This window comes from Nyctereutes procyonoides, unplaced genomic scaffold (assembly GCF_905146905.1).
Source record: "Nyctereutes procyonoides isolate TBG_1078 unplaced genomic scaffold, NYPRO_anot_genome, whole genome shotgun sequence".
NCBI classification, from domain to species: domain Eukaryota; kingdom Metazoa; phylum Chordata; class Mammalia; order Carnivora; family Canidae; genus Nyctereutes; species Nyctereutes procyonoides.
The window spans coordinates 3,552,012-3,564,816 of NW_026575156.1; positions in this window are offsets into that span (position 1 = coordinate 3,552,012).

A 12,805-nucleotide genomic window follows, 5' to 3' on the forward strand; every position below is an offset into this window, starting at 1 on the left:
CCGGGTGACTGGGTGTACATCCGGAGATACCAATACCAGACACTTCAACTTCGCTGGAAGGGACCCTACATCGTGATCCTGACCACTCCCACCACTCTCAAGGTCGGCGGGATTACTCCCTGTGTCCACTACACCCACACACCATTCTCAAGGACTTTGTTCCAGAATGGAAAAACCAATCAGACAAGGACAATCCCCTAAAGCTAAGACTGCACCATTCTCACTTATTTCCCATCTCCAAGACTCCCTAGTCTGAGGTTGTCCTTCAAAACAGAAAGGGATTAGACTTAGTCGTCTTACAGCAAGGCTGGTTATGTGCTGCCTTAAACGAAGGTTTGGCTAGATGTAAATGGGAACGAGAACAGTAACGAGGTTGGTTTGAATCCTGGTTTAATCACCCCCCCTGGCTCACTCTGAGAGCAACCTGGACCCATGATTGGATCCTTTCTTAGGTTCCTCTGAGAGGGGGAAATGTGGAGGCTGAGAAAATCAAGGCCATTCCACCTCAAGTTTAGCATTAGCATAAGTACAGCCATCTCAGGCCCTTGTGAATAAGAGCTTAAGGCCCTTGAAAGCCCCACATCAGAATGAGAATAGAGCTTAACGCCCTTGAAAGTCCCACACTGTAATGAAAACAGAGCTTAAGAAATTCCTCCACCCCTTCTGGAAGTCCCCTAGACCAGCCCATAAAAACCCAGCTGAAACCCACCCCGGGGTCCAAGTCCCTGCTCCTCTGTCTCAGGTATACTTGGACCCAAGCTCGAGCTTGTTAATAAACCCTCATGTACTTGTGATGATGATAATAATAATAATAATAATAATAATAATAACAATAATAATAATAATAATAAATAAAAATAATAAAAAATAAAATAAAAATAAAAATTCATCTATCATATTACCTAGCAATTGAAAACTTGGGCTCTTACCCCAGAATAATAAAAATGTATGTTCACACAAAAACTGTATGCAAGTATTCATAGAGCTTCAATTGCAACAGCCAAACACTGGAAGTAATCCACATATCTTTCAATGGGTAAATTAAACTGTGGTGCATCCATGCCATGCAATACTGCTTGGCACCAAAAATGCATAAAGAACCCATACACACAACCTGGATGGGTATCAACAACATTACACTGAATGGAGGAAAAATCCAATATTAAAATATTACACACTGTGTGATTACATTTTTATAATATTCTTGAAATGACAAAACTATGGGGATAAAGAACTGATCAGTGCCTTCCAGGGTTTCTGGATAGGGTATAGTGCAGGGAGGAGGCAGAGGTAACTGTGAGTATAGAAGGGTAGCATGAGGGAGCCTCAGAGTGAGCAAAAAGTTATGTATCTTGACATCTAGATGTTTCCATGAAGCCACACATGTGATAAGAAAGGATAGAATTATATACACAGAGATATATGACATAAACATAAAAGAGTGTGGACATCAGTGGTGAAATCTAAGTAAGCTTATTGGTTTGTACTAAAATTTCTTGTTTTGTCAATGCGGTAGTCATGCAAATTATCAACAGAGGGGGAGGAATAGTGGAGGGTACACAGAGCCTCCCTGTACATTTCTTTGCAACCTCCTGTGAATCTTTATAAACATTAAAAAATAATTAATACAATATAAGGATGGGCTACATAATTTTAACAATTACGTAAATATGTTAGGATGATGAAAGCATAAAACCGAAGCATATAGGCCAGCATCAGAATAGACTGTGCACTATGACAAATCACCAATAATTCTCAAAATACAAGATTATCAGAAAAAAAAACAGCTCAGAGAATTTATTACAAGCAGACCCGTGCTATGTCATGTTAAAGGAGTCCATCAGACCAAAGGAAATGATATGATAGAGACATCAAATCTACAAAAAGCAAAGAGGAGCACCAACACAGTAAATATGAAACTTAATTAAAACAAGTTTTTCCATTGATAAATTTGCTTAATACACAATTAAAACAAATTGATTGCTTAGAGAAAAATAATTATAATAATTACACTGTGGAGTTTATAATTTATGTGGAAATAAAATGTATACCTGCTGTTGTACAAAACGATGGGAAAGGTAGAAATTTAAAATTATAATTATAAAGTATTTATGTTACACATGAAATAGTATAATATTGTAGCAAATTAAAATGTGTAAGTTAAAGACAAGTTATTACAGAATCATAGTGGATAAAATAAACACAGAAAGACAATGTGAAAACATTGTCTACAGAATCATAGTGGATAAAATAAACACAGAAAAGACAATGTGAAAACACATCACATACCAGTATGATAGACTTGAAGTCCACCATATTCAAGATTACAATAAGTCTAAATTATCTACACATAGAGACTTTAAACTAGATAAAACAGCAAGACCCAAATGTATTCTGAATTAAAGAAATCCTTTTTAAATAAAAAGGTACAGTCATGTTGAAAGGAAATAGTAGAATATGTTATTCTATGTAGGCACTCATCACAGGAGAGCTGGAGAAACTATATTAATATGAGACAATCTAGATGTCAAAACATGGAATATGACAAGGACTAAAGAAAGATGAGATCATGTTTAAGATGAACAGTGACACAGGTGGCAAAGAATTACACAAAGAGTAGAACAACAAGCAGGACAGAGATTATTCACTCTCCAGGGGAGGAGAGGGGCCAGACATCAAACAAAATGTCACTCGGAGTTTCTATCAGGCTGGGCCTTTTAGAGGTGCGGGGGTGTGGACCTTGAATATATTCCTTCCAGATAGGATGATAAAGGGGTCCAATGATCAAAAAAAAATCACAATGGTAGCAGAATGTGTTTCAAATTAAAAATTTTAATAGACAATCAACACAATATGTTGACAAAGCTAAAAGGAAGGTTAGAGAAATCTTTACCTTTTGTGAAGGACTTAGCAATTTTTCATATGTTTACACCTAACCCTCATGGTACATGAAAGAAAAGCTGAGAGAAATGTGAAGAGAAACAGAAACACTATTATGGATGGAGACTACAACACCCCTTTCTCAATAGTTGACAGAACAAGAAAACGAATAAGGATATAGAAGAACTGAATATGACTATCAGTATTTTTAGTAATTCATATCATTTTTTATACTAGAGAATAAAGTCTCAAATACATAAGCTTCTGCCTAAAAAGAAGTAAAAAGATAATAATAATAAGATCAAATTAAACTCAGTCCAAGGGACATTAAGAAACTAGTGAAATAGCCAACAGGATAGCAACAGAGAAAACAAATCAATCTAAAATCTGGTTCTTTTGAAGACATCGTTCACCAGACTCAGAAGATGGAATTTCAGATATTTAAAATGAAAGATGGGATATCACTATAAATAATACAGACATTAAAAATATAATAGAATACAGTTAACAACTTTGTGGCAAAGCATTCCATAAATGATACAAAGCCTATCATAACTATTTGGGATCTATTGAAAGAATGTAAGGATAGTGTGGTCTTTAAGAACTAATTAATATGGATTATCATATAAACAGACCACAAATATAATGCAACATTTATTCATGATAATACTATCCTAGCTAACTGAAAATATAGAGGAACTTCTTTAACCTAAACAAAGACAGCTAACAAAAACAGTTTACACCATATTTAATGATCAAATACCAAATGATATTCTTCTAATATTAGGGATAAAGAAAAATGTTCAGATTCATAAATTTTATTCAACATTATCTTGCAATACATAGTGCAACAGGCCATAGAAAGTAATTGTATAAATAAGAAACGAGGAATTAAAACTGCCTAGCCAAGATGTTCTTGATTTCTTCACCCACAGAATCTATAGTATAACAGAATTATTGTTTAACACCACCAAAATTTTATTTTATTTTTCATATTTTACTCACTTATTTGAGAGAGAGACAGCAAGAGAGAGAGCACGAGTGAGGAGGAGAGGGGGAAGCAGGCTCCCCATGAGCAGGGAGCCTTTCGGGGCTCAATTCCAGGACCCTAGGATCATGACCTAAGCCAAAGCCAGATGCTTAACCAACTGAGCCACCCAGGTACCCAACATACCAAAATTTTAAGTGATTTGTGATGTACTACTTAATGTAAACTTACTTAATGTAAACTTAATGATGTAAACTTACTTAAATGTAAGTTTCTGAACAGGGAGGCACAGCAATATCCCAGGAAAATGATAATGGTGACTTGAAAAATTTGTAACAGTGATGTTAATACACACAAATGCTGAATATATTTTTTGAACATGGGAGATGTCTTTCAGACACCTCAGTGGAGAGGCTAGGAAAGCAGTTGAATATAGAAAATAGGATTTTTAAGAAGGATCTCTGGTTGGAAGGTAGACATTTGAAAGTAATTAGAAATTATATAGTATTTAAAACCATGAGACTGTATGAACAAAACTATGGTAGTGAGTTTAGTTAGACAAAGGGAGAAATTTAATAATTCTTGGCACTTCAATATGGAAAAGCTGAGAGATGTATAAAACGAAAGGTGGATACTGAGAAGTCGACAAGGCTAAAAGAAAACCAGGTTTTTTAAGTGAAAGACAAAAGAAACAAATAAAATTAGAAGCTGAAGTGTTCAACAGTATTAAATTATGCTGAATCAAAAGAACCTAAAATTGATATGAAAGTAACCGGTAAGTAGGTCGAGGTCAGTTTCAGTAAAGTGGTAAGCAACATTCTTTTTTTTTATTTTTTTTTATTTTTTTAATTTTAATTTTTATTTTTTTAAATTTATTTTTCATTTTTTATTTTTGGTAAGCAACATTCTGATTGCAGTTAACTTATGAGAGGTTTTGCAGAGTAAAAATTAGAAGAATATAGACAACTGTTTAGATAAATTTGGCACACAGGAAAATGGAGGGAAGTAGATCAAGAAAATATTTTTCTCTTCTTTTTAAGATAATATTGAAGAAATAAGTATATGTTTGCATACTTATAAAAATAATCCAGTAACAAGGGAAAATGAAAAAAAAATGTAACAGTAAGATGTTTGAGATTAACCTATTTTAAAATTATAATTCATAGGTGAGATTTAATTTTTATTTTTAATTTTTTTATTTTTATTTTTATTTTTTATTTACTTATGATAGTCACACACACACACACAGAGAGAGGCAGAGACACAGGCAGAGGGAGAAGCAGGCTCCATGCACCGGGAGCCCGACGTGGGATTCGATCCCGGGTCTCCAGGATCGCGCCCTGGGCCAAAGACAGGCACCAAACCGCTGCGCCACCCAGGGATCCGAGATTTAATTTTTAAGCTGATATATTTATACGAATTGAAGAATAAAGTCAATTTCTTACCCATTACTAAAAATAAATCCTATTGTTTTGACCATATAGATTGCTGATAAGTTTGTAAAGTAGATATTTTCCATAGATTAAATGAAATCAATCTACAAATATACATATTTAGAGAATTATATGTAAAACACATAGTAATATAAATGTATTACAATATATACAGTTTACATTATATGAAAATTTTTATATTTTTATTTTCTAAAACTGTAAGTGCATTATGTTAAGCAGGACTTCTTTTTTTAAGATTTAATTTACTTATTAGAGAGAGAGCATGAGCAGGGTGGGAGGCTCAGGGGGAGGGAGAGAAACAGACTCCCCCTTAAGCAGGGGGCCCAATGCCAGCTCCATGTCAGGTTTGATCATAGGACCCTGAGATCATGACCTGAGCCAAAGGCAGATGCTTAACTAACTAAGTAACCCAGGCATCCCAAGAAAGACTTCTCTAAAAGCATAACAAGTATATTTCCATTATTTCTCCTCAAAATTTTTATTACATTTTTATATTACTAAGATTACAATTTTTATAGATGAAATTTAGAAACAATAATATATTCTAATTTAAAAAATGCTTTCATAGCATTACACACAATAATGAATGATCTCTTCTTTTCAGGATAAGTTAGAAATTATGTCATATTACATTAACATGTCACTTGAAATGTTTCAGTAAAAAAAATACGATTCTAGAGATTGACAAACTAATGACTAAAAAGTAAGAAATTCTTTTTATAATGAGATGATTTTTATTTTATTTTATTTTATTATTTATTTTATTTTATGAATGACTGCACAAATTTAAAATTCTCAGCAAAAAAAAATCATTTTTGAGTAAGGACAATTATGTGAGTTTCAGTGTATGACTTTATAGGCATCCAAAGGATTGAATGATACTAACATAAATGTCATATTTTTACTACTCTTCATGTAAAACATAGTCATTTTATAGCTTATATTACAATAAAAATATAAATCAGCTTAATGATAATTTATTACTGCAACAATATATATTCTTCATCTAAAGATATCAACTACTTGAAAACCATAGATTCATTATTCCTTCAAAAGATGTAATTCTGAGAGTCAGGGACCATGGGAAAAGCCCCAGGTAAAAAAATACTACAGATCTGGGGGGCTTCCTATTAGCTGTTATTGCTAAACCACTTCTTGCCCAGCTAAACCAGGATGCCCAACTGTACTCAAAAACAGCCTCAGCCATAGTCTACTCATGCACAGAAAACAGTGACTCTACAAATCTTAAGGACCACAACTCCAAAAAAGCACCAGGGAGCTGCCTTGGTTGCCTGACAATATCAACCAATCAGGAAGAGGCACTTTTTCTATCCCTCATTAGTATATCAGAGAGGAGTGGGACTTTTGGGCAGGGACTTTCCATTTCTGCAGGGCTCCCTTTTGTTAGGAGAAGCCAACCTAACCCACTTCCTGGTGGTTCTGAGAGAATTTCTTCAGGCTGAGCTGTAGCCTCAATAAAGCCTTAACTGTGCCTTTGATTTTTGGGTCTGGCCTCCTATCATTGTGGAGCCCAAGACCCTGACTCTGGTAACACTTCCAATACGTTTGTACTATTTAGACAATTAAAAATGCTCATTTAAGCCACTTCAACCGATTGTGTACAAATTATGTTACTAAACTCAATTCCCCTCCAGAACTTTCTTTGACCTTAATCATCACTGAAATTAAAATATAATTTAAAATAATATTTTTTTGCAGTGAGGTAAGAAAATTGATAAATTTCAAGCATTAAATGGCATTATCAGAGATAAATATCTATGAGAAGATAGAAAATAATATTAGTTCAAGAAGAAAACTAAAATAATCAATAGTACCAACTGTTAAAGACAACCTATTTATTTTTAAAATAATTATGAGCATTAAATCACTATGAAATTTAAATATAATTAAGTGTACTTAAAAGATCATGAGATTATAAAAATGCTAATTTTTACAACATGTATTATTCACCAATATTTAAATTAAAACAAAAAAGGTTAGATGTCAAAATTTTTAAAGTCATAAAACATATGAATTACTTATGGAAAATATCAAATACCACAGACTTGATCTATAATGTAAGTCTCAACAAATGCTGAAGATTTACTTTCATGAATAAAATAATCTTTGATATATTGTATTTGGTTTGGTAGACACCTTAAAAAATGAATTTTTTGAATGATAATGCCCACAAAACTTGAACAAATATCAAAAAAAAGGAGCTGGATTAAATATTCATTATTAGAACTTAAAAGGATAGGGATCCTTGGGTGGCTCAGCCATTTAGCGCCTGCCTTTGGTCCAGGGCATGATCCTGGAGTCCCGGGATTGAGTTCCCACATTGAGCTCTCTGCATGGAGTCTGCTTCTCTCTCTGCCTCTCTCTCTCTCTCTCTCTCTCTCTGTCTTTCATGAATAAATAATAAATAAAATCTTTTTAAAAAAAGAACTTAAAAGGATAAACAAATATGGCAGACATTACAATTATAAGTCAATATAAAATGTTATGCTAATACATTGAAAAATATAGACAAAATGTCATATACATAAAGAAAGTTTCTAAATTTGATTAAACATATAATACTCCTAAAATCATTTTAATCATGCTATATGGCCACTAAATATATTTCAACACACGTTTCTGGATATTTGTTTAATTTTGCTCCTTTATTCCATCAAGATGGCGCATTTCAGCAATTTGTTTTCTAAACCTGAACCAATCCATGATTAGGATGATCCCTTTGCAGTGTTTTATGTTATTGTATTAATATTTTAATATTATATTGTGTTTTTTATATTGTATTTTTATAGCTAAATTCATGAGTGTTAGAAGTCTGTAATTTTCATTTCTTTCTTTCTTTTAACTAATTTTCATTTCTTATAATATCTTTGTCAGGCATTAGTATAAAATCTTGCTAACTCCATTACATGACTTGGAAAATGTTCTGTATTTCATAATATATTTTTTGGAACAGTTAGACTTTCAAATTTGTTTGATAAAACTCACAAGTCATTTGGCTCTGGCCTTGAATTTGAGAAAAATCTTTAAAATACAAATTAAGTTATTTTGATAATTACAGTTCTATTCATACTTTTAAATTATTCTTTTATAGATAGAGTTTTGTTTTCTTATGACTTTTCTATTTCATCTAAAATGTCAATTTTATTTGTTAAAAAGTATTAATATTTGCAAATTACCATTTTAATATTTAGTATAATATTGTGACTTATCCTGTCTTGTCTGACATTAATAATTGATAGTGTTTCCTTAATTTAAATGTTTATCCTATTAATAAGTAATAAAACATATTATTCTGTACTTTTTATAGAGTCCACTAATTTCCACTGTAGTCTTTATTATTGCCTCTCTCCTACATGCACTAGGTCTAATATATGCTTTTCATTTTAACTTCTTAATGTGGAGGTTTCCATCCACATCTATTGAAATTGAACATTTCTTTTGTCATATATGTAGTATTACAGACATAAATATTTTTTAAAATACTGTTTTAATTTTATCCCAAGGATTTAATTATATGGTATTTTTACTATCATTTGATTAATAATATTTTCTAATTTATTTCATGATTTCCTCTTTATTTCATAGGTTATCTAGAAGGGTCATGTGAATTTGTAAATATTTGAGAATTTTCTAGATACCTTATTGTTGCTGAATGCTAATTTGATATCAGGAAACAGAACAATCTAATACTTCAATCATTTTAGGTTAGTAAACATCTTCCATACCCGCATTTTTAATTTGTTTGCTATTTGTTAAATTAAGATATGTACCTAAAAAATACAATCTAAAATTGTTGATTGTAGTATTTCTATAAATAACTTTTTTTTTTTTAAGAGAGGGAGAGAGTGGGAGTAGGGGAGACAGAGGGAGAAAGAATCTTAAGCCTAATGTGGGGCTTGATCTCAAGACCCTGATCACGTCCTGAGCCAGGGACACTTAAATGACTGAGACCACCCAGGCACCCTATAAATAACAGATTTGTCAAATGAGTTATTAGAGTTATCCAAATAGCCAATACTCTTACTTTTTGGTCAGCTTCTTCCACAAATTTTAGAGAAAATACAACTAAATCTATAATTATAGAATTTTTATTTTATTTATTGATTAATTGATTGATTGATTGATTGAGAGACATGGAGAGATAGAGAGAAAGAGAGAGAGAGAGAATGGCAAAGACACAGGCAGAGGGAGAAGCAGGCTCCATGCAGGGAGCCCAACATGGGACTTAATCCCGGGTCTCCGGGATCACACCCTGGGTTGAAGGCAGCACTAAACTGCTAAGCCACCAGGGCTGCCCTAGAATTTTTTATTTTAAAAAAATCAATTACTACTATTCTATTTAGAAGTTTGCTACTATATGCATATAATTTTTGAAACAGAATATTCTACCATAAATTCACACTATCATTCTGAGATTATTCTCTTTATTTCTGGTAACACAAAGCTATATTCAACTGATTTTGTGTTTAATATTGGGTATTTTTTTCATTTTCTTATTTTCAAACTTGTCTGAAATTTTGTATATAGTTATATACATTAACTAAGACTTGCCTTGTTTTCCATCCTGATAGCCTCTGCCTACTATATCGTTTGACAGGAGACTATGGTAGTTACCTGAAGCTAGGTTAAAATCAGGTCATAGGAAAAATTATTATAAAATGCATACATTATTTTCAAATTCTCTTAATCTAGCTAAGGCATATCCAAAATATGTAAAAAAGAAAAAAAATAAAAGCTGTCTTTAATACAAAAAAATATGTTGTTATTTATTTGTATTTTCTGTAATTACTGAAAATTATTGAGATTAAGTTTACCATCTTATTATTCCTTTCCACTCTCCATTCATGCTGATTTCTTTTTTCTTTTTTTTAAGACTTTATTTATTTATTCATGAGAGACACACACACAGAGAGAGGCAGAGACATAGGCAGAGGGAGAAGCAGGCTCCATTCAGGGATCCCAATGTGGGACTTGATCCCGGGACTCCAGGATCATGCCCTGAGCCAAAGGCAGACACTCAACTGCTGAGCAACCCAGGCATCTCACTGTTTTCTATTTTCACCATCTGTTTACTTTTATTTCTCTTTTCCTTCCTTGGCATTGATCAATAGTGTTTTTAATATTCTATTCCTACCCTTTTATTTGTTGTTGCCTATATTTATTTGTGGTACGTGTGGTAGATCTTACAGGAAATTAAAATATCCTTTTTAGTCATATTCTGTAGAGTATCAGTACTGTAACCATTCACATAAAATGGGACTCTTCACAACAGTATAATTCTACTGCTCCTATGTATGGAAGATTATATGTCCAATTTGTTACTGAATATAATTTGCACTATATCTTTAATATCCTTACCAGACACTTGATTTTTGTCACATTTGCTGCTATCTTTTCCTTGGCACTCTTTATCCTTTGCAGCTGTTATTCCAAAATCTACTTTAATATTTTCTCCACTTCAATCTCACAGTTCTCTTATAAATCTTTAGAATGATCTTTCTATAACATGCATCCCATGTCACCTTTCTGCTAGTGTTTGCAGTACTTTCCCATTTTCTGTAGACTCAAATAACCCCTTGGGATGACATACAAGAAGTCCCACATTTTATTTATTTGTTTCTCAAAATTCACCCTCCAGAAATATAGGTTATCTTCCAGCAATACATAACACCTAAATATTTCCAAACATGACACATTCTGTCACACATTCATGTCTTTGCACATGGTATTATTTTTTCTGACTAAAATAACTCAAGGATCAGTTTCAGAATTAGGTTTTTTAAAGAATAATTTGTTGTATGCAATCCTAAGAGTTTTTTATATTTCTTGTAAAATTATCAAATTATATAATTCTCTTCTGCTTAATTACATTTTTAAAAATAGGACACAAAAATCCTAGAATTTTTTTCATTATTTTCAGGGAATTTTCAGTAAGTACTGGTAACATAAGAAATAAGTCATTTTCAACAAGATTGCAAAGACAATTCAGTGGGCAAAGTAACAAATAATAGGGAGACAACTGAATATACATATCCAAAATAATAAGGTGAAACCACTTCCTTACATCATGCACAAAAATTAACTCATAATGGATCATAGATCTAAATGTAAAAGCTAAAATTAAGAAACTCCTAGAAATGAAAATTAGTAGTGAGCATTCATGATCATAGATCATGATAATAGCAAGGTTTTCCTAGACACTCTACCAAAATCACAAGTGACAAAAGAAAAATATAAACCCTGAACTCACCTTTTCCCATGGACACACCCAATTTATACTTACATATAGAACAATTCTTCCTTGGGAAGAACAAGGGTTGGGCTGAAAAGCTTTAGCATAACAAGGGATAGAGGAACTACACAGAAACTAGCAGGAGAGATGGAGACAGAGTATTGATAGGAATCTCATCCCCAGTGCTTTGAATTTCAGGGGAGAGAGGATCCTACTGTGGGATCTGCTTATAGATTTATGCACCTAGGGGCACAGAAAAAAAAAAAAGCCATGGTTAAAAGGGAAACTAAAGTGAAAGAAACCTAATCACTAACTCTAGAGGATCTGCCAAACATTGGGAAACTGTTGGAACCTCTCCCTGGTGGGGGTTGCTGCTCAGAACCATCATTTACATTCACCTCCAGCTCCATAGCCCAGATGGGAGCACAGTCTGGGCATTCTAGCTAGCCTGTTGCATCAGTGAGCCCCAGGTCATTAGTCCTTACCAGCTCTAGCTATCTCCCCCCAAGATAGTATTGGTACCAGTGCCTTCAACTCCAGGTGTCCTACCAAGGCTGCTCCAACACAGCACACAACCAGACAATACTAGTCTGTGCTCTTATGTCTCCAGCTGTCACACCAAGCCAGTATGGATGCAAAGCACTCAAGACACCCTTGGTTGACACTAACTTCGGTTACAGTGATGTAAGCTGAAAAGCCTTATGCAAAGTAACATGGGACTCTCCAGCTCAAGCCTGATTCAGATCCAGCCAGGGAACTAAATTTTTCAGACACATGCAGTCTCCGGAGAGGATATTCCAACACGAGGATACCCTTTCAAGATGAAGAGAAGAAACGATTTCACCTCATTCATAGAAATAAACACAGAGAATCAACCAAAATGACAGGACAGAGGAATATGCTTGAAATGAAATAACAGTACATACACATACATACATACATACATACTTACATTCAGACAAAGAACTGAACAAAATGGATAAACAATCTAACCTGAGAAATAGTTCAAAATAATGGAGATAAAGATACTCACCAGACTTGGATGAACTCAATGAGGACCAACAAAGAGACAGAAAACATAAACAAAAGAACCAGCTGAAATTAAAGAATATAATAACTGAAATGGAAAATACACTAGAGGAAAGTAACAGATTAGCGGGATAATGTATCAGTGATCTGAAAGACAGGAAAATGGAAAGTACTTAAGCTAACAGCAAAAAATAAAATAAT